This window comes from Corvus hawaiiensis, chromosome 5, assembly GCF_020740725.1.
Source record: "Corvus hawaiiensis isolate bCorHaw1 chromosome 5, bCorHaw1.pri.cur, whole genome shotgun sequence".
Lineage (NCBI taxonomy): Eukaryota > Metazoa > Chordata > Aves > Passeriformes > Corvidae > Corvus > Corvus hawaiiensis.
The window spans coordinates 35,075,398-35,099,170 of record NC_063217.1 but is presented as its reverse complement, the minus strand read 5'-3'; the positions used below and the strand labels follow the sequence as shown (position 1 = coordinate 35,099,170).

The following is a 23,773-nucleotide window of genomic DNA, read 5'->3' as shown; positions in this document are numbered from 1 at the left end:
TGTGATTTTTGTTGGTGTGGGGGGCTTTTACTTCTGATAAAATCTTGTACCCGATCCTGATCATGAGGGATTCAGCCATAAACTTTCTTTTCTGTGACAGAAGCTGCATTTTCTTGTATTGAATGTTTTTTTTCTCAGTGATGCTGAAGTTGAAGCAAGTTTAGGTGAATTATTATTCAGTAGTGAGCAGGTAGGAAAATCATACAGTAATTTTGGAAAATTACATCTGTAAATTTAACTAATACAGTTGTAAACTGATTTTTCTTACAGAAGTAATAACCAAAACCTGAATCTTTTTTTGGTTTGCTTGCATATTGAATACATTAAGATGTCACTCACTCTATGAGTATTTCTGAGTAACATGATGAGAAACATTTTTTGTTTTGGTTTGCTTGGGGTTTTTTTCTACTATTTGATCCATAATATATTAAAAAATATTTGAAGCCCTCTTGGCAATAATTTTCTTTTGTGAAATACTTGTTGTATAGTTGAAACACAAAATTGGTTTATTCAGGTTATCCTTTATGTGAAAGTACTTTTAGACGACTGTGTATTTATCAGCAGCCTGGTATAATAGCCAATAAAATCCAAATAACAATTCCCACTATTTACCGACACTGACACCTGCTCCAGCCATTGGTCATAAGAGGATGAGCTTCCCCATACTACCTACTGTTTCTCATTGAATCGTTATCCCATGAATATATCTGAGATAAAACCAACATTAATGTTATTAGCGTACATTGCTTATCAATAATTCTTCATTTTACGTTACAGGTCTAAAATACTCTTACAAATCAGATTTACATTAAGATTATTTTATTTTTGAGTCAGTTGAAAATTAGGAATTCCAACACAAAAACTTTATTCCCCCTCCCCTAAGATATTTAACTAAAAAATGTATGAACCTCTTTACTGGAAAAGATGTTTCACTTTTTGGAAATGCTGGGGGAGAATGTAACATGGGAATCATAAAAAGTTAGACTTCCCACGAGAAGCAAAATCTATGCAAATGAGCATGTTCATTGGCAAAAAGCTAGATTAAAAAAACTTAATTTACTGTTGTTGTTAGCTGGCAAATTTGAAAATATTTTATTATTTTTGCATGCACTCATACTGTGAAAAAAAGTGCTATGTGAAAGCAGCAGCATATTCTTACCGTCTTGTTAAAAACTAAATAGTGACTGTGTGTGCTTTTAGAGACCAGCAGGCAATAATACTGTGTAAAAGTGGCCTAAGAATGAATATTTCTGAATATGTAACTTGTATGTATTAGGCAAATTGAGTTATTGGAGTAATTGTAGTAAGCTGAAAATGTTTCTTTATCCAAAGGTGTGCTCTGTTTTTAGTTTAACATTTCAACTTCACCAACCTTTTCCTGTTGAAACCCACTTTGTGTTTGAAAGATTTACACGCAGTTAATTGTCATTGATACCCCTGGAATTTCTGAATGCTGTCAGAAAAACATGAAAGTTTTCGGAGAGAAATATTGACAATGAAAGAAAAATAAGATTTAAATACTATAAGTGAATTATGCTTTGTTCAAATATAAACAACAACAAAGATCTTTATCTAATATTCAGGTAAGTAAATGAATTCTCAGATCAGTGTTGATGGCGAGTACTCAGGAATTCAGGTTTACTTTTCTGTTATTCAATAAAATGATTAAGTTTCTCATAAAACAGACTCAAATATGTGTTTGGAGGCACTATATAATAAATGAACTATAAAATACTTCATTAAAATAGGAGGCTTACAACCATGATATAAGAAATTGGAAGATACTTGTTCCAGACGAATTATACTGAATTATTTTTTGTCCAGATGTGATGTCCAAAAAAAAAAAAAAGAAAAAAGCATGATCATTTCTTTCTCATAAAAAGTCTGATGAATATACCCTGCACAATTTGAAATGTTAAGCAAGCTTCTACTGTAATATTTCCATCTCATCCCGCAGAATTTTAGAATGTAATCCATAGAATTCCTAAGTAGCAGTTAATCCTAACTCCACAAGGATTAGTCTGTATCTGCACACTATGTGTACAGGACAGCTTCATACATGCAAAAAAATTTAATCTAATTATGATTTTATTGCACATATAAACAGTCACTACCAGTCTAATCTGAGCCTGCAAGGAAGACAATGTGTTTTTGCATTAACTATCTGAATATAATTCTAGTGAATAAATTGATCACTAACAATTTTAAAAGCTGTCAAAATTCAGACTGAATTTGTAATGGCTTTATGTTTTGTTTGTTTTGCAAACAGGAATAGATTCACAAAACTAGTAGTGAAGAGATAGCAACTGTTTCTCCATCTTCCCCTCTCCACCCACTCACCTCTACCCGCACCAAGTTGAAGATCTCACCATATGTTTTTTAATGCAATAACTCCTATAAATAGGAGACTAGGTTTCAACCCCTTACCCCTGACTGAGATTTAAACCTTTATTTTCTACCTTCCAGAGGAATCACCTCACTGCAGTGGTGTGCTCTCACCTGAACTATTTGAACTGCTTCTTTGACCGAGCTGTGTGCCTCCCAAGTGAATTCTTTAACTGCCAGACCAAAGAGTCATTCTCTCTCTTTGACTCAGCATTTAAATAATCCATGCAGAACAGCTTTTTCCATGGGGATCGAGAGAAGCCAATTATAGATTTCTCACTGGTTTAAGAACTCTTTTGGGAAAGTGAAAATGTGGGTTCAAGAATGTGCAGACAAGGTCTTGAACCTGATTGTCCCACATTGTATATCAGATGAGGCCCTAACCGCAGAGCTATTGAATAAGTGAAGAGAGGGGGGATTCTCTTTACTTCCATGAATGATTTACAAAGAGCGTGTAAGCCTAATCTTTCATTTCCAGTTCTCTAGTTTTGTGTTTAAATAGCTTCTACAGATTTGCCTACGTCTCTGGCAAGTATACAGATTAATGATTGGAGAAAATTGCTACTTTTGGGGATGTAGAAGGATAATTCATCCCCACATTTTTTGTTCCTAAATATTTCCTGAATACTTATGTCAGTTCCAAATGAAATCAAAGTATGGTTTTCTTTGTCACTAAATGCATCATTTTAGTTGAATTGCAAGTATTGTAGAGGAGGGGGAAGATGACTGAATTTTTTTTCCAATTCCTTTTTTGTTAAAGCAACTAACTGAAGATTATTTACATAATACTTGAAGCCCTCCTGCATATACTTCCATGTTTCCTAAAACTTCTTAATTCAAGAACCTGTACTGAGCTGAACTAGCATGCTTATATTAAGAAGGAGTAGTTGAACTTGCTGGCCACAAGTGCTTATTTCAATTCACACACAAAGATCAATACAAAAGAAATACTGCCCACTTATGAAATCTGAGTCATTTTTCTCTACTTTTTATGTTGCCAACAGATGTGAGGAAAAGCCAGAACAAAGTACAGGTTTTGGGGGTTTTTTTGATGAGGAAAAAAGCAAGCTAGCAAAATCTTACCTGCAAAGGTTAGCTGTTGATCTCTTGCAGGAAAATGTCTCAGTAGTAGCACAGATACAGAATAAGTTGTCAAATGTTGCAGATTTTTACAGAGTCACACAAAAGGTTTGCTGGTACCAGTTGTGAAGCCCAGAGTTCCTGAGTCTTAATTTAGTGAATGATTTTCAGCACAGTAGGTGAGCTGACTGGCAGTGGCAACCAGATGCAAAGTTAACAGAAACTGAGGAGGTGAATGTACTGGAGGGATCATAAAGCGAATTTTTTGCAGTGATTTTTTTTCCTCCCCCTCCCCCCCCCCCCCCCAGTTTCTTTCAGGACATGCTTCAGTTTTCTCAGCATGTGTCTCTCAAGATTTCACACAGTTAACTTCCACCTGGTACACAGTTTGTATTCTGTATCAAATTCATCTCTTCCAACCTCCATCATGCACTGTCATTGTTCAGGTAAAACCTTCTTCAATGACATTTGCCACCTGAAAATGTTTGCTTGCTTCATTTTGTATCAGAACCCTAAAACTGATATTCAGGAACTTCAGGGCCTGTGTTGTGGGTGTTATGGAGCCTTAAGTATTTCTCTGGTTTTGTAGCATTTAACAGATAAAGCTATTCTCCAATTAAATGAGTGAGGCTTTCCAAAATAAGTTTCCAATCCCATAAATATTTAGCAGTTGGAATAATAATATTCAGTACTTGAGTTAGATAACTTCGTTTGTGGACAACTTTAGTTGAAGTACATAGATCTTTATTTTCTGTGAAATAATGCTTAGGTTCTACAGGATGTACATTCACTTTAAAAAGTGTTCAAACAGTAAATTATTTAGGTCTCAAACAAGAAAGTGGGAATATATGAAAAATGCAACTTTAATAAAATATTTCTAACTAGACCTTTTTAAGTGGTTTATATAAAGCAGACAAATAGTCACCCTTTCTAGAACTGATATACTGCGGTTAAAATGATGGCATATTTTTCTTTTGTACTTGCACTTCCTTTATTTTTTCCTATAAAAGTGGGGCAAAATCCACGTTCACCTTGAGTATAGAACTGAATCTTTCTATTGCATATTTCCTGCCTGGATGTCACACTAAGGCCACTTAAGTCACTTCAGTACCAGTCAGAGATGTTCAGAAACACTTCTTCTGAGTACTTTAATTGTTCATCAAAACCTAACCCTTTGAACATTGCTTTAAGGCATTTTGGCTCTGCTGTTGAGTCACTGAAGCAAAATTGGAGCATCTGGATGCAGTGTCAAAATAGCCCAGGGAGCTCCAGTGCAGCACCCAAGTGGATAATCTCAACACAGAATACAAACACTGCATTAGCGATTGCCGGAAGGCTACAGTTCATCTTCCTCTGAAATACAATACAAGAAAAGTTACAGGATGATACTTTTTTCTTTGTATCTTCTGTTGTGTGAACAAAGAATCAAGCTGTGTTTTGATGTTTTGTCAAGTGTTTGGCAGTATTTTCAGTCCTTGTTTGCCCTACTAATCCACTGATTTTTCTTTTCTTTGGACAAAGCAATGAATGTTTTTTACAGTTTATGCTGTGTTAGATATGTTAGTGCAAAAGAAGGAATCCAGTTGATGATGTTGCCTTTGAAGCAAAGTAATGAATCAAAGTAGAGGAAGAATAAGTATGATAATATTTTAGTTGCCTATTAGTACTATTGCATTTAATTATACTCCCTTTACTTGTGCATAAAATTTCTATAATTCTGTGGCCTATGTGAAATTATATTTCTTTTGCTTTGTTTGTTTTCACAGATGGCAGCAAAATTGCATTCCATTGATTGAAAAGAGCATTGTAAGTAACTTTTTGTTTCTCCTGTTGAATTAGGCATCACATTTTATTTTTCTGAATCCACTAAAATTTTATCTTGTGGATAAAATTGTGTTCTTCTTTAAAAACTGGTGAACAATTAATACACTGTCAGAGCTCGTGAGACATCTGGCATGTGGCAACAGATACAATTCCCAAGCCAGATTTCTTTTGCCATCGGCAAGAATAGTTTATGTAAGGCTTAGGCCAACAGGTCAAGAAATATAAATGCAGAAGCATGCTAAACATACCACCTGACATCAGGCTTTGCCTAGAACATGGTTGATCTGTAAAGTGCACGCCAGAATGAATAGTGGAGTGCAAAACTGGGGCACAACAGCATATACAGTCTGTTTCCTGACTTCCTATTTTTCTGACCATGCATTTAGGATTTTATTCTTATATGTGTATAAGTGAAACTAAATATGATCAGAAGCATAAGACTGATTTGAAGATTTACTATTTTTATTTAATTCAGATAATGCGTTCAGATTTTATTATATGTATATGTGCATAGAAGCCAAACATACAGTAAAAAAATTAGTTGTTCAATTATACTAAAAAAACCTCTGCTAAACATTCTGCTCCACACTACTATTCAAGCTATTCACTCTAGTCTTCCAAATACATTAACAAAATATATTCCATTTGGAACATGTCAAGTAAATGGGTAACACTTTTTCTAGCATGTCTAGCTGCCATTAATGTAGTTAGTATTCATTGTAATTACACTCATCATAATGAATTCATTTAGTATTAATGTGAATATTATACAACTTTTTAGACACTCCATTATAATTCAGCAATAATTAATGTACATATTAAATGAAGTGTTACTACTTAATTCTATGATAAAACCATGTTGTTTCACTTGAAAAGCTTTAGAGGAAGTTATGTTTAATCTCATTGGTATTCCAATTGTTGCCAGGAGATATTCTTCAATGGCAAAGGGCAATTCTCATTGGGAGACTTGTTAGCTTTTCAGAGAGATTCCGTGTTTGCACTTGTCTACTGATTCACTTATGGGATACTAGCATTTGAAGAAAGGTACTTCATGGACATGATAATGCAAAAAACTCATTGAACTATCCTAAAAGCATGAACAATTTCTAACATTTCAGATATTATCCAATAAAAATGCCTGTGTTTGTAAGTTGAAGTCCTGTAGCACTTACATTTTATCATTGTTCTTCCCTTCTACCTTCCAAGAGTAATCCAAAACTGAGAAGCAAGTATTTTAAATGTATCAGACATCAACAGGATGAGGTGCCTCAAAGGCATCCATGCCCACTTCAGAGAGTGCCTAAAAGTAATGACATGGGGAAACATAGCAAAAGAAGAATGTCCATATTAGATTAGGCTAAGAATTGTCTGGACAGCATCTTGTCTCAGGGAAGTGATTATAAGTATATGCACAGGGAAGGGTAAGAATAGCAACTAGATTTCCCAGCCTCCAGCAGTTTTAGCTGATGAAATTTCATCAGATGTATGTGGTTTCTAAAGATTAAGGTTTTGTTAGATTTTTGTTCTGTGAATCTTTTCCCACAAACTTACATAAGTCTTAGAACAGTTATGAGTTGCATTGGTCTACTACCCTGTTCATTTTGTGTATAAAGAACTTTTTTTCTTGTCATTTTGAATGTGATTTCTTCTATCTTAATTTGAATCTACATTGCATTAGATTTGACTGAGCTGTCAATTCCCTTTATGCCACCAGTGATTTGTGAGCCTCATATAGATCCTTCTTTGGAGATCTTCTTTTCAAGAGAAGCATCCTACTCGGATCTCTGTATAGAAGCTGTTCATCTTTGTTGCCCTGTTTTGGATTTTGCATGCTACTTGTGGCTTTTGAAGTGTGAGAAGTTCTTAGGTTTCTACTATTTCAAAATTATTCCCTCCGCTTTTCCTTCTTAGTTTCTTACTGAATACCAATACTGAATAGTTGTGCAACTATAGGCTCATTCTCCACAGTAATGCCAACTCTAGGCCCACTATGTTAAATTCCCCCCCTTCCCTCACCCTCTCTTGTGCATCACTTTACATGTATTTGCAGGGCATGTATTCTGCTGTTGCTTTGCCTTGTCACTCAGGCTTGTGAGTACAGAATTTCTGGAATTCTACACTGTCTGTCCTTGTCCTGGCTAACCCAAATAATTTTGATCAGGAACATTTCTTAACAACCCTCATCCCTCTTCCCAGACCATTTATGAGTTGAACAGTACAGGCCTTAGAAAATCTCTTTCAAAAAGTCCAGCAGCAAAATCTCTCAGTTTCAGGAACTGGATTTTTACTTCTAACTCTCTACTACTTGGTTTTTAAAGCCTCAGTTATACATGCCTGCCTCCTTATCTGCTTACTTTTTATATTAACCTTTGTTGAGAAACTCTAGGAAAAGCCTTCAGCAAATCCAAGGTAGACGCCTACCAAGCAACTCCAGGCAACCAAATCACTCGCATTCATGTGTCTGTTGAATGATAAAAGTGCTTCAGTAGGTCTACAAAGTAATAAATTCCTTTACAAAAGCTATCTTCATTTGTCCAAAATACAGCATATTTATCAAATGTCCAGTCTTAAGTTCTGTATTATACTTTATACTAACTTGACCAATATGGACTTCAGTATATTTAAGTCTGACAAAAGATACTTTTCCTTATTTCTGGTATTTAACTTTTCACTAAAATTTATTTTCACTGCAGTTTACATCTGCTAGTTCCCAGTACCTTTGCAATGTTAGGTGAGAGATAAATGCACCCTCACTAGTCAGTAAGATGTATAATTTGTGAATTTCTTATAACTGTTTAGTGAATACTGTCTTTCTAATAATTTGTTACTGTTCACTCTCTCATCACTTCCTTTCTCCTTCAAGTGGATGTTCCCACTGAGAGTTATTAGGATACATTATTACACAGCAAGCAATCTTTACCTGTAGTTTTACAAAATATGTCAATGTAATGCTAAATAATAAGAATTCAGCTAATCTATGAACTTCTGACTTCACTTCTGCTGATATGTTTGACCTTGGGCTTAACCTATACACTTCTTTATTGTTCCTCTTCCTGTTGAATTTTACAGATTACATGTAAGCTGGGTATTCTTATTTATTGTTTATCACTAAAATGAATTAAATTTTGGAATAGAGTGGTGCATCAATAAAACAAATGTTAATAGTTACGAAATAGTTGCTCCTATGAGAATCAGAAACTCTTTGGAACCACCCTAGATTTTAAAAAAAGTTCTTTTATTACTTCAGAAAAATTAAATATTAAAACAAATGGATTTGTACACTACCTTTTTTCAATTGATGTATTAATAAGGATTTCAACCTCTTTAACTAAAGTAGATCAGCACAGTCACTGCAAGCACTGCCCCTTGTTGAACTCAGCAGCTGCCACTTGTGAAGTATTCATGAAATTTTTTGTTCTCTTTTTGTATTGCAATCTTTTCTGTCTTTCCAGTGTTGAAGTATCCTTCTCCCTTTCTCAGGCAAAATCCATTCATCCAGTAGCTAGCTTCCTGCTTCTGTATAAAGGAGACTGCAGCATTAAACTTTAAATATTTCAAATCAGGTCTAATCAAGCTCAAATGCATAATGTTTAAGTTAGCATGTTGAAGGCTTGGTTTACGCAAGTAAACCACATAAGCCTGTTCCCAGTACTACTGCTATTGTTGTATACCTTCCAGATTTCAGTGTCATCGAGCACTTTTCTGTTTAGATATGATCTTGGGCTCTGTGGAGGGCTACTAATTCTTTCTTATAGGCTAGTGATTCTTAAAAGCAGTCTTGTCTACCTTATCATTATTCCACAACAATTATGCCATTACAATTTTTTTTTTTTTTTTTAAATTAAGTAATGATCCAAAGTATTAAGCTCCAGTTGCTGTTAGGGACTTATGACACTGTTTGCAGAGGTACTGAACTCCGACAGCTATGGCTGAAATGAAAGGGAGGTGTTGATTCAAAGTTGTTATAGATATACCATTACTAACACATAAAGCTGGTCAATGTTTTCTAAAATGTTAAAACCTTTCATTCTGGTTTTGCTAAATAGATTTTGCAAACACTCTTGTCTTTTCTTGTGAGGGATGAATTCTGTTTCTGTCTATCTTCAGAGGTGGCAAAAAAGTTTAAAAGCTTCAATGACAAAATTAGCAGCGTTTGAATTTCTTGTTGAAAAAATGCCAATCTTTAGGAACAATTTAATTTATTGTATTTCACACATACTTTGGGAGCATAGTCTGTGTGGTTTGTGTTAATATTTATTTGGCGGCACAAATAGAAGTGCAATCTAGGCTCACTGCTACGTTTCTGGTATGGACTAGCTTAGACACATAATGAGAAGGCTTTTCTTTTTAATCTGATGTGTTAATGTGTATTTTTTCAGGCAATAATCCTATCTCTCTTATTTTTAAGAGATACACGGTATTTGCTCATCTTGTTTCCATACATTCTCAGATTGGCTATCACTGTAGCATTTGTTCAATTGGTGTATTTTTCTTTCAACTTTTGTGACCTTTAAAGTCTTTGTTCGTATTCACAGTTTTTCTTTTCATGACCTATACCAAAGTTTCCCTTTCTAAGTATCTTCATGGTGGCTTTTCTGGAGCTGTCCTTGGGGAAAATGGGATTAATTCAGTGTAGATTGGTCTCTCAGTGGTACATCTGGTTCTTCTTTTAAACAGAAAGATGGCAAAATGACTATGCGTGAATGCTCATGAGGAGTTTTCTCATGGAAATATATGAATCAAGCTCTTAATCCAAATAAAATATATTTAAACTGTGGTAGTCTTGAATCAATTTAATTTAAAGTAATTTTAAGGAACCAGGTTCTGACTGAGATCCCAGCAAGGAGGATCAGATTGCAAGTTGCATGTTGTGTCCCTGGTGCTTGAGCATTCTTAGGGATTGTGTCCTGTTGCTTTCACTTAAGCCTTACTTTTCAAGATTAGGACCTATCTCAGTAAAGGAATTAAAAAATAAGTGCCTAAAGACACACTTCCTGAGAGATATGCAATATTCCACACTTTAGCCCAGAGCCCTTTTCTGTAGTATTGTTTAAGCTCTCAGAAAAATAGTGTTTACAATGAAAATCGTTAACAACCTTTTACCATGTTTGCTGGCAGGCACTGATTTAATGCTAATGTGGCAGCTAAGATTTTAGTGAGAGACCCTTTTATTTCTCTAAGAGAAGTGTTACACATTCTGAAAACCAGACAGATTTTTCTGGCCAGTGTCTCCTCACATTTGTGCCAGTAGGGATTTGCTGACTAGTCAAATTATCTTTCACAGGATAGCACGTGTCTGTCTTATATAGTAGTGTTTATATTCCTTTTTGACATTTGTCTAAATAGTCATATTTTTTAAAGAATTAAAACAGACTTTGTTGTTGTTAATAAATGTCTACATAATGTTCCCCCTGAAAACTGCCAGATATAAAATGCAAGACATCAATTTAGGATGAGCTTGCATTCTAGCAAACCAAATTATATTTTTTACAAAATACATTCACAATTGGTGGTAGACCCTTCTCTGAAAAAAAGAAAAAAAAGAGTGAAAATACAATATTATAATCTCAATAGCATTTTTAATGGTAGAAGAAGTGCTGATACATTAAGGTAAGCTTGGTTGTATTCCAACAGCAACTGGATGAAAAGTGTTGGTTTTGTTTTTTTTTTTTCTAGTAAGGCCTATTTCTATACCTATACATATAATCTATGTTATTTAACCTTACCTGTGGCCAGATAGGAAGTGTTATCTTTCACACCAGATCTCTACTTTTTATATAGTTCATCCTAATATAGATTTTCAGATCTGAAACCTTAATCCTTTTAACTTATATGTAATTTTGTATTTTTTAAGTGCATAACTGTACTTATTTTATGCCTTTGCCATTTCTTTAACCTATGTTGTAGTAGTTTCATATGGTGATAATTGTATATTAGAGGAAATCTTGATGTAGAATCTGAGTGAAAGAAAGTGGAAAAAGTGGAAGAAAAATAGTACAATTATATTTATGACTTTATTGAACAAGAAGTGTAGATTTTCTTCTCGGTTTGTATGCTTGAAAGGTCATGTGTTTGGGTCAAAGCAAAATTTACTATCAGTGGTTTCTGGGGTTTGGGAGCAAAATTCTAAAATCTTCTCTATTTTCCTCACTAGCCTTTAAATGTCTTAATTGAGTTAAATGAAATGAACTTCTGGACCTCTTTTATTGTACATCCACCGATCATATTAATGTGTTTCTATTAAAACTGATCAGTTCATTCTCATATTTAGATGTCAGCCAGAAGTCAGTTCTAGGAAGTATACTATACACAGAAGTATATGGAGCATTATAGTTAAATATCCCTAGATATTTACAGGTAGAGCAATTTATTATTGTGAATTAGAATCCATTTATATTGTCAAAGTTCTTGCAACTTTAAGAGATGCAGATTAAATTTCCCCTTTGAATGAAAACAGAGATTTGGAAGTCCTGTTTTATTTCACCTTAAAATGACTTTTCAGTTAGACAATGATTTATGTGTGACTCTTTTATGATGTTGCAGTTTTACACTTTTCAGAAACATTAAATAATTTTCTGGTTTACTATTTGAGTCAGAGTAGACAGATTATTCCTACTATTTTTACCAATATCTATATGACATTTTAATTGCTCAATGCAGTGTCTAAAATCAGTTATCTTGAAAAGTGAGATAAAGTACTCTTATCTGTGATAATTGTGAATCAAAACCAGCATGTTTACTGTGTTTAACCACTCTGCCAATTTTTCTATTTTGGAATTTTAAGAATTGTTCATTTAGCTAAACATTTTCAATAGAGGTGATGGTGAAAGTAATCCATTTATCTGGGAATGGCTATGGTTCTTCCCTGCTTTTTCAGTTAGGTTTCTCACCAGGAGAGACTGTAAGAACAAATATTTCATTTGGTATCAGATTCCCCCATTATTAAACTGTTACAACAGTACTCATCAAATTCCCCCATTACTAAATTATTACAACATTAGTAATTCAAGCCCCAGGTCATTATGAAACTGTTGCTTTCACCTTGATGAGATAAGGTATCCTGAGCTATGGATACAGTAAAATTCCTATTGATATTACAGCTTGCTTCCATTATCTGAAAGGCATTTTTTTACACTTATGTTTAGCTTATCTAGTATTGTGATTTGGAAATAAAAAGATCTACCAGAATTTTCAATCTAGGAAACAAATACAGTGACTACAAATATAACCTAGAAAATACCACCCACTTCCTCAGGCTTGCAGTATTCATACTTGCTCACTGTTTTTTTTGTTTCAAGTGATGCATTTGCATCTGAAACTATTAGGATTCAGCTGAAACAGATACTTCCCAGGTGTCCAGTGAATGAGATGTTACTCTGCCACACCTTTCTTAATGCACAGTTGTGTGTTCAAGTATAGCCCTCATTTAGAAGAACTGTTGAGTGGAGTCTACCCTGTGGAAACACTGGAAAATGTAAAACTACCCAGAGGTTTCAAGCTTGCAGCAGCTATTAGTCTTCAAGAAGCTTCTGTCTCAGACTAGAGTACAAAACAAGTGGTTGGCAGTACAGTATTATTTTGCTTTGAGTCCTCCAGCCTAAGTTCATATTTTTTTCTTCTTTCGTGTGTTAAGTAGAGGCATATATGAGATTTTTGCAGTAGAAAGAAAACAGCATAGAAAAACCTTCTTGCAGTCAGCTTTGCAAACCTCACAGAAAGCTCATTTCTGATGTACGTCATCCTTTCATGCTTCCCCTGTTGAGACTGCTTTAAACAAGTTTCATTTATACTGTAGCAAACTTTCACACCAATTCACAACATAATTAAATTAGACCCAGAAGTTCACTACCCAAGCTAAGTCTGTTTTCACAACTATCAAAGGAAAAGTAAAACATTTCAAAGAAAGTTTACTGGCTTTACAACAATTTTGTTCTAGAGACAAAGAACCCACAAACCTCTTTCCACTTAGCTCTGTATTTATAACAGTTCAAATAGTTTTCCTACTGAAATAAATATGCTGGGGACAAACTGAATATCTCTTAAGAAATATACACATATATATACAGTTAACACATTGAAATAGCTTCTACCATTTTCTGTATTGTCCTCTGAGCTAGATGTGAAAGGATAAAATAGAAAATGGATGAAATTTCATGATCATCACTGAAATGCTTCCTTTTTTTTCGGAGAGGCAGGAAATAAACAACTAGGATTAACAGATGAGGGAGCTTCTGTTACATGTTATTAACCCTGTTTTATTGAATCACTAAAGTGTGAGAGTAATAAAGCAATAACTGACCACATAATCAAAGTAAAATTCTCTGCCTTCTAAAATTTGGCAAATTCAGTTTCTTTTAAAATAGAGTTACATTTAAACTTATGCAAAACATGTGGATAATAAGTCTGATGTAAAAAGAACTGTTTTCTGTGAGGTTCTCCCCTTTTTTAACGATTCTAGATTCTGTTCACACTTCTGCTCAATAATGGTAATAGAAAAGACAAATACAATGGGAAACATATTTCTTAAAAAGTTAAATACATATATATTGGACTTCAGGTTTAAGTTACTTTAGCCACAGGGAGGAATTAGCCTGCTTCATCTTATTCTTGATAGTAAAGCTACTAGTGATGAAAGGATATGAAAAAAATATAAGAGCTCAAAGGATGACTTTCTATCCAGTGTTCTTTTTTATCCAGAAAATACCCAACTATAAATTGCTATACCACAGATTGCTGTAAACTATGCCCAGAGATAACTAATTTGTAAAAATTCGTTAAATGTTATCAGTTCCAAAAAATAACTTCTAACTGAATATTCTTCGCAGTGACACAAACTTGGTGCGATTGTTCTTGCTCTGCTATAGCAACTGAGATGTCATAATGCACATCGCTGAGTGTACACCTACACAGAGAGTTCATTTTTAATTTTTATTAAGTCTGTTCTCATTTGCCTGCAAGAGTTTACTTGTATATATTTAACTCAGTATATGTCAGACCACACTTTTATTTAATGCCTAGTTAATTGTGAAGACACCTTGATTTTAATATTATGCTTTTAAATTAACTCCAGTGAACTGCAACTGAAAATGACTTTATAGGTTATTAGGTATAATCTGAAAAAGTAAGCACTTAATCTATATTATGTTGCTTTTACTGCAATGGACTGAAAGATAGTTTAGGGATGAGTGTTAGTGTTCTTACATTTGTTTACAATTTACAAGCACAAACCATGTAGGTAAAAGGCAAAATAGCTATGCCTCTTATAATCTCACGTATTAAGTTTTAATAGAAAGACTGTAGGGAGATGATTCAATTTTTACATAAAACTTTCATTGCATGTAAATCTACTTGGGCCTCTGCTTCAAGAAATTTGCAGGCTACATGCTAGAACAATTACTAGGCCCATCTAATCCTGTAGATTCATGTGGTTATAGACTGATCTCTACAAAGTCTATCACTGCCTATCACTGACTTGAAAGTGTGCTGCTCAGCAGGTTTTATTTGACCTTGGTTTTGATTTCCACATTTTTATCTCATGTCCTTTCTTTGTCTTCGTCTTCAACAAGTAAAGGTCATTTGCAACAAATCGTTCCTGAGAGCAGTAGCAAACTAATTTTATAAAGCATTGTCAGCATCAGCACCACTGCAAATCTCTGCCACTACCAAACCTTGCAGAGATGCTAGTAGTTCATCATTTCTGATCTAGATAACAACCATAGTTCTACAAAATACATTCCCTGGTTTACATTCTTCTTTATGCTTCACTCTTTTGCCTAAGACTGCAACATGTTACAGATTTTTTAAATTTTGATCAGTTAATTTACACTCCAAAGCAAAACTTAGTAATCTGCATAAATATAGATGCTTGTTAATTGATAACGATCAGTCCCTGATTCAGATGTGTTGGAGCATTTCCAAAGAACAAATTCCTGAAGGTTACAAAGCACAAGTGTGATGAGGAATGGCTGAGGGAGCTGGGATAATTTATCTTTGAGAAGAGGCTGAGTGCGGACCTTATCAATTTCTACTACTACCCAAAAGAAGGTTGTAGTGAGGTGAGAGTTGGTTTCTTCTCCCAAGTAACAACAAATTGGACAAGAAATGGCCTCAAGTTGTCCCATGAAAAGTTTAGATTAGGTACTAGGAAAAGTTTTTTCACCAAAACAGTTTTCAGGCATTGGAACAGGCTGCCCAGGGAAGTAGTGGAGTCACCATCCCTAGAGGTATGTAAAAGATGTGTAGATGGGCTGTGTAGGGACATGGTTTAATTATGAGCTTGGCAGTGCTGGGTTAATGGTTGGATTTGGTGACCTGAGAGGCCTTTTCCAACCTAAATGAAATGATTCTATGAATTGCTCATTATATGTATTATCATAGTACTCACTAATGTTTTTTTCTTTTTTTTCAATACAGAAGAAACTGACTATCCAGGGACATTTTCAGTAAAATGTAAGACACAAACTGAAAATGTAATTAACAGGTCTTATAGAAAAGGGAAATATTTTAAATATCCTCAGTTGCTTCAAGACAACTGCTCAGGCTTCAAGTAAACAATTTTTACAAATAGCAATAACATATATTCTAGTTAGGGGTTAGAACTCTTAAGGCTTAGTGCCTATATTCCCTTCTAATTAAAATCAAACCAACCTAATGATCCAAGGCTTTTCTGTAATGCTATTTTTTTCATATATTTTGAAGTATTTTTGCTTAAATATACTGAATAGAAGGTAGTTTATTTTCTTCATTTTCAGATATTTGCAAACAGACTAAAGGAAAAGAATAACCAAAACAATTACACTCAGTTCATATATTCTTTAAGAATTCAGTTGGAATTAATTGAGTCTCAGGGGATTTTTTTTATTTTATCCCCTTATTAAAAAAAAATTATAGCACTACAGATTTAGAAAAGCAGTCTTTTCTCCCAATATTTAGCTCTTTCAGTATTAAGAACTGTTTTAAAATGAAAGCCACTTTTGTCCTAATATACACTATACACAGTTATGGATTTTCAGATAAAAAGCTCCAGATAGGGCTCTTCCTTGATAGAGGAGCAGCTTTAGTGTTGTCAGCTACAGTGTTCCAAAATCCAATGGGAGATTGACCAAAAAATGTATGCCTTCGAAAAATGTCATTGCAGTATAGATGTGTCCATCTGTGTGTGCACATGTGCCTGTGTGACAATCAGTGCTGCTGACTCATCTAAATGCATTTAGAACTGTCAATTTTGCTTTGTTACAAAAGCTCCCTCCTCTTCCTTAGCCGCCAGTGCTTTGCCTAGCATGGTTTTTTATCTGCCTAGTTATTTATTCCTATCCCTAAATTCCAAATCAGCCTAGTCTGCTCCACCTCCACATGACTTCTGCCCTTACCCAGCTCAACTAGTCAGTCTACCATCAGTCTTCATGTCTGCCTCAACTATGTCTAAATTCCCTCCTGCTTCTGTCACTGCCAGCTTTTTTTCTGGCCAGAGTGCTGCACCAGCCTGCCAGCTGAGTTGTCACCCGTCCTTTTCCATTTGTTGTCTCTTCATGTGCAAAATGCCTGAGAGGAAGCTGAGATGGTCCAGTAAAAAAGGTAAAGAGGATGGCCTGTACTAAACAAACAGGGTCCACAGCTGTACAGTGGAATATGAATAGTCTGATGGAGTAAGGACAAAGCCACACCTGCTTTCTGCGCTAGCTAATAGCAGCTGAATAGCTGGACAGAAACTTGCTCTCAGGCAGGTCTAAAATACATTAGATTACCTTGGCTTCCTTTGTGACATGCTAAAATATTGTAATTTGTTTAAAAAAAATAAATTGGAGTGTCTTCATGGGAGATTTTTTTCTGCTGATACGAATTAATAGGTCAGCTGTGAAGAGCAGAGATTTTGCCAAGAAATACTCAGAAATTTCCAGTTTCCATTTTAATTGAAATATTTGCTACCTAAAGCCACTTTTAATTAATCTACAGGTGCAAAACATTCTTAATTATTTTTTCTTGCTTCCTAGTGTGTAGTTTCTGATTTAAATCTATCCAAAAATGTCCTTTTTGTTTTCAGTACAGCTAAATTCTTAAAATGCATGATCAACAATATCAGAAATGCATTGTGTTGTGGTAAAAAGGCTCAGTATGTAATAAAAAACACAACTCTTTCACAGGAGCCACAGGAAAAAGAGAGGGCTGTCTGCAATTCTACTTTATAATTTCCAAGCAGGATATAAACTTAAGTCCTGCAGAGTTGTTAAATCTCACTTATCTTGGTTATTATAGGGTATTACAATAGTTGATGGTTCTACCTTTTGACATCCCCTGCAGGAAGATTCTTCTATTTTCTCTAAAAACTAAATACTTTGAAATTATAGGAAAATCATTCCTATTAAGGTAGAACTTTTCTTTTTTTCTCTAATGTAATATACTGTTTATGTTGCTAGAGCATTTTCAGTCATTTGTAGACGTTGATGCTTTGTGCTTGTTGTCATAGGCGAACTGGTTTTTTGCTCCCCTTGTATTAAAACAGTGAACATAGAGAGAAGTCAGTAGGGAATACAGACAAATTCTGACTGTAACTGATCCTTTCCTCTTTTCACCTCTTGGAGTAAAGCATTGCGTAATAAAGTTTATTCTAGATTTTGCCTTTTAGTCTAGTATAAGTAAGAATGGGAAAAATGGGAGGAATCCTTAAAGTGTAAAATGAAATCTAAAAATGAAATAGCAGCACTAGTTAAAAAAAAAAAGAAGTCAACAAACAAAACACAGCACACATCTAACTGTATAATTGTGATAACCAAAACATAGTTATCTCAAACTCTGGTGTGTCTGTCGGGACTGCTTCAATAAATCTGTTTTATTGTGTATAAAATATTGTGTACAGAAATGTCTGAGCCTGCAGAGTTTACTTGTTTCTCAGAAGAAAGACTCTGCAGGAGAGAGTTTCCATCCTGCAGAGTTTACAGACTCTGCAGGATCTTTTGCTCAATGACCCTAGTTTATCAACAGTCCATTTGTGTGACTGAATTTTATGTCTCCCAGATAAACGAGTTTCAGATCATTAAGGCTGTACTGTCCTTGTTAGCAAGAATATATGACTGGTCAGAGGAATGCCAAAAGGTCCTTTTCCAAAACACAGGAAAATAATTATTATAGAATTTGTTTTCAGTTTGGTTTGCAACTAACTTATGAAATGTTTATTGTCCCATCTCAAGAAAAAATTATTGATGAGGTTTCCCAATTTTGAACCGATTTTTTTTTATTATTCTCTTTGATAAAGAATTTGCTTCTGTGTGATATGGGTTGAATTTGGATGTTGGCTACACCTTACGAAGAAAAAAAATAAAGGATAACAGTAGTATCTATATAGGTGTGCAATCATAATTATTTAGAATTTTAAAAACTCAACATATAAAAAAAAAGAGATGTCTTCTATCTAATGTGTTGCATGTTTAATGTGCAAAAACTACAGTCTGGAAAGAAATAATAAGAAACTAAAAGGAAAGCTTTGTGGCAGAGAAAAATCCCACCTTTTTATTTTTATTTTTTGCATCCTGTGGCATCTTTGGCATATATCAGAAAGACATTTTATTTAAAACTGTTAAGATATAAAATTTTTCTTTGCCCATCTTAAATAATAAATATTAGTAAATTCTAGAATAATAGTCTGTCTAGAAATCTATTGTTTGAAATATATATTAGAGCTATATATATCAAAAGAAATGATAAATGTAAAGAATATAGAATTGCAGTAATATTTGAAAATACTGTTTTCAATGCATGAATGGTCTGATGAGTGTGTCAGTGTAATACTCAACATGTATAGTCATAATAGTTCTGCAATCAGTATTATGTATTCATTAGTACTAAGTGAATTTATTTCACATTAAGTAACTTTATGCAGAAATCATGGAACAGGCTTTGTTTCACTACTAATTATAATGTATGAATGTAAATTTTGCTATTGTCATTTTGTCATATTAGAACTAAAAGAGATACTGATTCTATTCTAAACTTTTCTTAATTATTGGTACAATGAGTACAAAGAAAGTGACCTGCATAAATAATCAGGTTTTTTAAATTCACCTATGCCTATAAAAGATTTGGAAGTAAAACAATCATGTCACTGTAGCAGCAACACAGATACTCTCCAAAAAGATCTCACTGATACTGATGCACTTTCAGATGGATTATGCATATTCTCAGTTTTCCCTGCTTTAGAAGATTGGCTTCATCTTAGGTATTCCGAGTTTAGCTATTTTAAGAAATATTCATGTTTAAAATTACATGCATGAGAATTAAATTACTGTACATAAATAACCATTTGCTTCTATTGGTAATAGTCACGTGCATATCTAGCACAACCAACTTAAACCAAAATGCAGGCCTTCAAAAAGTATGGTATTCTGAGATTAAGAAGAGCAAACAAGTATAGAAGATAAGTCTGAAGGGTAAGATTTTATCTTTTAGATCTCAGATTTCACCACGTATTTGGAATGATACAGAGAAACAAGTTTTCAGAGAGGTAATTTATTGATCTTAACTGAATAATCATTGCATTTTTCATTCACTGTTATATTTTTCTTGACTTGTCCTACTTCATGTCATTTACTCTTAATTTTGAACAATGTAATAGCAATTAGAACATATGTGCTACTATATTTTCTGAACTTCATTAAAAAAAATTTCATTTCCGGCTTTTGCTCACTTTTTACTTCTCCATTTCTTGGCAAGCACTATTGCAGATACAGTTTAAATGTCAATCAGCTTTTGCCCTTACATTCTTCCCTTCCTGTCTTTCATGAAAAAAAACCAACCGGATACAGACTTTAGACTTGCTAGGAATAGCTCCTCAGTGTTTCTGTGACACAAAACAAGAGTTAGGGGAGGGTAATAACAGAATAAGATTTATTAATGGAAAAATAATAGTCATCAAGTAGATTGTCTCTTGACTTTCTGAGCTCAATTTTTCCTCTCTCTTTTTTTTTTTTTTTTAATTTGTTCTCAATTACTTCTAAGTATTTTTGTGCTTCATATGCATATAGTTGCCCAGCAGATGCATCTCTGTTTCCATATGACATTTTACACTTCAAGGAAGTCAGCTTTCAGTGAAGTGTCATCCTTTGGTAAGCGTGTGCTCGTTCATCAGAAATGAAGCACTTGGAGGAGGCATGTCAGTTCCTATACATTTCTGCTGAAAGGTAGGAAGCTTCAAGTGGCAGCCTGTCTGCTTTCCTGTCAGCTTACACAGCAGCGCTCCCTGGTCAGCCAGAGGGCCCAGCCACCTGACTGCTCACAGCTTCCTGACAGGGACTGCCTGGTAGTCTAGCGCCGATGGTTTTCTCCTGTTTTTTTAAGTTAAAGAGTTGACTTGTGGTCCACTAAGCCTTCAGATAAAACTCTTCAAGCCTGGCGTTAGTGAAAGGCTGTTAGGTACACTGAAGGTGTGAGATCTCAGCTCTCCCGCCTCGGCCCTGGCCGTCACCCTCAGCACCCAGCAGCCTGTCCCACCATCATGTGCCAGGCCCCCGCAGTTACCAGCCAGGGAGCGAATTCCGGGGTCTGCCTGACTGGAGCTCCCCTGGCTGCAGGCACCTGGCTGTGACTGGCCTGGCCTCTCTACCTGCCCTGCTGGAAAGTTCTCTGTGTCCTGGCCACAGTGGCAGCCATTTGCAGGTGAGCGATAGCAGGGTCATAATAAGGGGAAAAAAATTTTACTGGTCTCAACCCTATGCCAAACTACATCTATTCTGTATCCCATACACAATCCTGTAACTGTTCATACAGATTGGTTTATCTTTACATTCCAACTCTTAGTGTATGCTCAGTATAAACTCCGCACTTCCTCCCAGTGGCAAAACATTAGGAATTAACCATAAAATCATAGAATTATCAGGGTTGGAAAAAACCTCTAAGATCATTAGGCCCAACCATTAACCCAGCCCTGCCATCTTCACCACTAAACCAGGTTTCTAAGCACCACATCTAGATATTTTCTGAATGCTTCCAGGGACAGTGACTTCACCGCTCTCCTGGGCATCCTGTTCCAATGCTTGACCACCCTTTTAGTGAACAAACTGTTCCTAATATCCAATCTAAACCTCCCCTGGTGCAACTTGAAGCCATTTCCTCTTGTTCTGATGATTGTTACCTGGGAGAAGACACTGACCCCCACATTGCTACAATTTCTTTTCAGGTAGTAGTAGAGAGCAATAAGATTTCCTCTCAGCCTCCTTTTCTCCAGGGTGAACAACCTCAGCTCCTTCAGGTGCTCCTCATAAGCCTTGTGTTCTGGTAATATTACCACTATGGCCCACAAATTTCACCCTTTTCCACTGAGAGCTAAATAATCAGGTTTAACATTGTACATATTTTGAATGAAGTGTAATTAAAACAGAATTCTTACTTTCATCAATTTCTATTTTATGGCGTTGTGATTCAGGTACCTGAAGTTCTTTCTGCATATTGTGTTTCATCAGCTATGCTGACAGCCTGTCAGTCTTGATAAAAATTATAGTAGCAAATAAACAACTTTAGGAGTGATTTTTAGCATAGATTTCATCAAATTCCTAAAAGGTGAAGGACTAGGGCTTAGTCTGAAATTGACATGATTTATTTCTGAAAATAAAAGGTATAGTAGAAGCCTTGTTGGGTCATCCTTTGTGTGGCAATTCCTACTGCATGTTATACAGTCAGTTTTCATGTGAGTCTGCACAGATGTGCGTTCTTTAAAAACTGAAAGAGGAAGGATTGCTTAGTTAATTTTGACAAGAAGGCAGAGGTGCTACAATATATGTTTAAAAACTTGATAGCATATGAATTATTAATAAATATGTATTTAAGTGCATAAATCAGTAAATTGATTATGAGGTTTTATTTTACTTCTAAGGCACTTATAATTTAATAGTAAAATGTTCTGTCATGGTTTATAGACACTTTCAAGGAAAGGAAAATGAACCTTCACTCACAGCTAATGTGTTGATGAGCTGCCATTCTCTTGTAATGCTAATAGAACCCACTTCATAGAGTAATCTTGTTTCTTTCTCTTTATAGTGAGATTATAAAAAATATTTTAAAACATGTTGTGAAGTTTGGGGTAGTCTCTTGATTTGCTTGGGTCTTATATCTTAATATTTCTAGAAACTAACAGAAAGAGATGCATTTTATAAGTCATATGTGTGTATGATTGTGTGAATACAGATGTACAGATATATGCTGCATATCCTTTGAGAATTTTGAGAAGTCATGTATACATTCTTACAGGGGTACATGTTTATGCCTCACAACTTCAAAGAAGGAAGATTTCCATTTCAGTATCCACAGGGGACTCTCTCTAACCTGCTCCTTCTGTTTGCTGAGGGTTTGGCTTGCAAAATGGAACATCACCACTACTTCAGCTCCTGCCTCACTGTTTGCCTACCCTACTGAGACAGAATCCTTCTACTTCTGTTGTGTCTTCCTACCTTTTCTTCCTCCTTAGCATTTGGTGACTTCTCTAAAGACCTTTTTGGCCTCATGCTATCTGGGACAACCACATCCTATTTCAACCTATTTTGTTGGTGTTTGTGCTGCCTCACCATCTCATGGCCAAAATTTTGCCTGTGGTTCAAAACTTGGGCAAGGGGATCAGCTCTAGAGCTTGTTTCTTTCACAGTCTCAGAGATCTCATCTGATGTCAGAACCAGACAGATGCTCTAGTGCAGCTAAATTGCATTGATCTCTCAGGCTTTGATGCCTCAAAAAGCTACCAGAACTTAGGAAAAGGATCGGTTCTGATTAGATATCTGCTTTCTTTTTCCCTTCTCTACATCATGCTGTAAGAATGGAGGTTTCCAGGGCCACGCAGGTGCTGTGAGGAATGAGGCAATCCTCTTGATACAATTTCATCTGACTAAACTGAAGATAGTGAGATGCAAAACTGCATCATCCTGCCCTTTACTGGCACTGGATTATCATGCAAACACTGATTTGACAGTCTTCTTTACCAATAGTTGCACCTCTTCTGTTCTTCATCATACAGTAGCATTTATTATCTGGGCCTGGGCTCAAAGATACTCTTAAATCAATCATTCCTGCTATGTACCGGGAATGAGATAATTTCAATGTCAAGCTAAATGTCTTCTCTGTCTTATACACCATCATACTGCCTCCTGGAGAGGGCCTGAGCTGCAGATACTGTGCATTTGTTTCTTGGATCAGATGACAGAGAAAGGTAGTATCTGTTTGACCCATATTCTTCTAGGACCAGGAAGGAACCTGAACCAAGTTATACAGATGATAAGAAAAGCTTTTAACACCCTACCAGAAGTGTGAGTCAGGACATAGAATCATAGAAATGTTGGAAGGGGACTTTGAAGATCATCTAATTCCAACCTCCCTGCTGTGGGCAAGGATGCCTTCAACTAGAGCAGGTTGCTCTGAGCCCCAGACAACCTAGAACACCTCCAGGGATGGTGTATCCACAACTTCCCTGGGAAACCTCACCACCCTCACAGTAAAGAATTTTTTCCTAGAG

At 35.3% G+C, this 23,773-nt stretch overlaps 1 protein-coding gene across 22 annotated transcripts in view; it reads left to right on the top strand.

Moving 5' to 3' along the window:
- Positions 1-23,773, top strand: part of TENM3 (teneurin transmembrane protein 3) — a 1,328,112-nt gene that overhangs the window by 436,997 nt on the left and 867,342 nt on the right. For all 22 annotated transcript variants that reach the window (XM_048302939.1, XM_048302936.1, XM_048302938.1 and 19 more), the window contains one exon: positions 5,232-5,271. The gene's annotated coding sequence lies outside the window, so the exon portion shown is untranslated. The remainder of the gene's footprint in view (positions 1-5,231; positions 5,272-23,773) is intronic.